Source organism: Peromyscus eremicus, chromosome 16_21, assembly GCF_949786415.1.
Source record: "Peromyscus eremicus chromosome 16_21, PerEre_H2_v1, whole genome shotgun sequence".
Taxonomy (NCBI): Eukaryota; Metazoa; Chordata; class Mammalia; order Rodentia; family Cricetidae; genus Peromyscus; species Peromyscus eremicus.
The window spans coordinates 23,947,198-23,950,318 of NC_081432.1; positions in this window are offsets into that span (position 1 = coordinate 23,947,198).

A 3,121-nucleotide genomic window follows, 5' to 3' on the forward strand; every position below is an offset into this window, starting at 1 on the left:
AAGGAGAAGCTTGGGGGCTTCTTGGAGGACATGAGCAAGGAGAGGAGGTGAGTTACTTGCTATTCAGCCTCTCTGAAGAGCAGAATTCCACCTGAACCTTTGAATCCTGAGTTCTTTAGAGGGAGAGAGGTTTTGTTCCCTTCATAGCTTTGCAAGAGTTGGAGCCGGAGGGAACAGATGTTGGTAGCCATGGAGTTGCAGGTGCTAATTCCGACAGCTGTGGCTTAAAAGGCAGCAACCATTTAAATAAAGGACAACAACAGGCAGGTGTGAGCTGCTATGTGGATGCTGGGAATTGAACCCAGGTCCTCGGAAAGAGCAGCCAGTGCTCTTAACCACTGAGCCGTCTCTCCAGCCCCCCCCCTTTCATTTTAATGGTAAAATTTGGCTTCTGGGGAGGGCCATCAGAGGGGCCTTGACATTGAATGGCCAGAGTCATTTCAGACTAGATCTGGCCAGCAGGCTGGCTCAGTGGTTAAAGTGTTTACCCAGGCAAGGCTGAGGGCCTGAGTCCTACATCTGGTCCACAGCGGAAGAAGAAAACCAACTCCAAAAACTTGTCTCTGACCCCAACATATATGTTACATTATGTGCACGCATGTTACAGAAATAGTAATAAATTTTAAAGTGTCCTCTTGTCTTCAGAAAATAACTCAGGGCCGCAGTTCAGCCTATTACGTCAGACAGCAAGCAGTGATGTGTGGACTTAGCTTACTAAACGCTGTTCATTGAGCAGATTTTTTTTTTTCCAGGAGGGAACACAGTTCCCTTGCAGTAATCTTAATAGATGCGACTGGGCTCCATTTCCTGGCTTTAAGGTGATGAAAAATTAATTTCCATACTTCAAAAATAATAGTTCCCACTCACAGCACTACAGTAGAAGTAAATAGATCATCAATAGTTACTATTATAGCAATGTTGTGCATCCGGGCGCCTGTCGGTCGTAAATCCTTTTCAACAGACATGTTATTTCTTCTGGGGGAACAAACAGATTTGTTGTAGATCAGAGAGTCGACTGACAGATGGCCTTTGTGAAAACACACCATTTGTATAAATAAATTATATTTTTACCACGGCACTCGGCATTTGAAGTTTTGGAGAAAAAAAGCAATGCCCCCATTCTTTAGCTTGGGCTTGAACTGGAAAAGGCCGTGCTGTGTGTGAGCGGCTCACACCGCACAGATCTGCCAAGGCAGATGCTGAAGTCCAGATCCTCTCGATGCCTGCTGCCTCTCGCCATCAGGGGCCCTGCCTGGAGGTAGCAGGGTGGCCTCCCAGACAGCATCACGGAGCAGCGCAAGCGATCAGCTGGCACGCTCCACGAGCCCTAGTTCTGTTTCCGTTAAACTTCGTGATACCATGTGCCTCAGGTTTCCTAGCCACAACTTTGCATAATTGGGACTGATGGTGGATTTGTCTACGAGACCCAGAATATTTCACTTCGCTCTACTACACAGCTCATCACTTCAGTGAAATAGCTGGTCGATTCCTTTACAATCCAGACCAGCCTTGATGCTGAGCCTGATGCAGTCAAAGTCATGCACGTTGGAGTGGCACCCACGTAACACACACTTCAAATATTTACACATTCATGCACAAATGTGCATAATATGTATTTATATATGTGCATCTGTACTCTTACTAACTCTAAACATCCTGCTCTCTGATTTCCTTTTTATCATTAAATTACCATACAGAGAAAAAAAGTTTTCCCTTCGGCGTTTTCATACAGACTTTTTTTTTTCTAAGATTTATTTATGTGTTTGTATGTATCTGTGCACCACATGCATGCAGTGCCCTCAGGGACCAGAAGAGGGCATTGGACCTCCTAAAACTAGAGTTACAAATGGTTGTGAGCCACCACCCAGGAGTCTGTAAGAGCAACAAGTGCTTGTAACCACTGAGCCATCTCTCCGGCCCCCAATACTTTGGTGGGGTTTTGTTTAAGTTTTTGAGAACTTTATGGACGAGTACTGTATTTACATCTTTCCACCCTCCCTCTCCTCTCTCCAACTCAGTCCCTCCACTCCCTCTCAAATTCATGTCCTCTTCTTTAATTATACATATATATATGTATATATGCACCTATGTGTACATAAGTAAAACATTGAGCCCATGTAGTGTTGTCCTGCTGTACATGTTTAGGGCTGACTGCTTGGGGTTGGATGACCTATTAGGGTCATTGTCCCTGGGGACAACTACAGCCACTGTGGGAAGTTCTTCATCTAGTAGAGTCTGGTAAATTTGTTCTGTGTTGGCATGTCAACCAGTCCGGCCATTATGCATATTGTTGAGATTTCATGGATTCACCTTGTCTGCTGTGTCTAGAAGACACCATCCAGCAAAGGTATCCTGATCCTCTGGCTCTTACCTTACTGTCCCCTTGTCCCCTGTTCTCTGAGCCTTGGATGTTCTCTGCCTCCACTGGGGCTGGCAGAAAAGGATAGGTTTTTAATTAATGTTTTTTAAGGATCAGGACCAGTGAAACGGTTCTCTTGTTAGGAGACCAAGACATGAATTCCAGCCACAGATGGAAGAAACTGGGTTGTGGGCACACTGCTTGCCTATTTCTTTCTTTCTTTCTTTTTTTTTAAATCCCCCTCCATGAATGATTTAGATCCTGAACAAGAAAACAAAAGTTTAGCATTAATCATGTCCACCATTCAAAATGTAGCGACCTGAGAGACTTTGCATGTTTCCAGCTTTAACAAGAAAGATTAGCAAGATTGATTGATTGCCAGCACTTCCCCAGCGATTAGATATTTTCAAAAGCTGTATTTATTCTTTAAAGTGATTGCTGAGCTGGGAGGTTCATTCATAACCTCAGACCCCCAGACTGCTCTGAAGCGTTATGTTAGTAGGTAGGCTAATGGAATTACCACAGCATCCAGGGCAGTCCACTTCCATCTGGCGGTTTCCCTCCGTCTGCATGCCTGTCTGTCTGTACGAGACAGATTTTTTGAGGGGGAAGAAAACACAAGTGTACTTACCTCAGGAAGAAAAGTCACCACAAAGCAGAGTCAGGATTGTACCTACATCACACTTGGTGAACCAGTGAGCTTTTGTTGGGGTCACTAACAGGAGTATGGGTGGTGGATTACTTATAGGACCAGGGGTGACT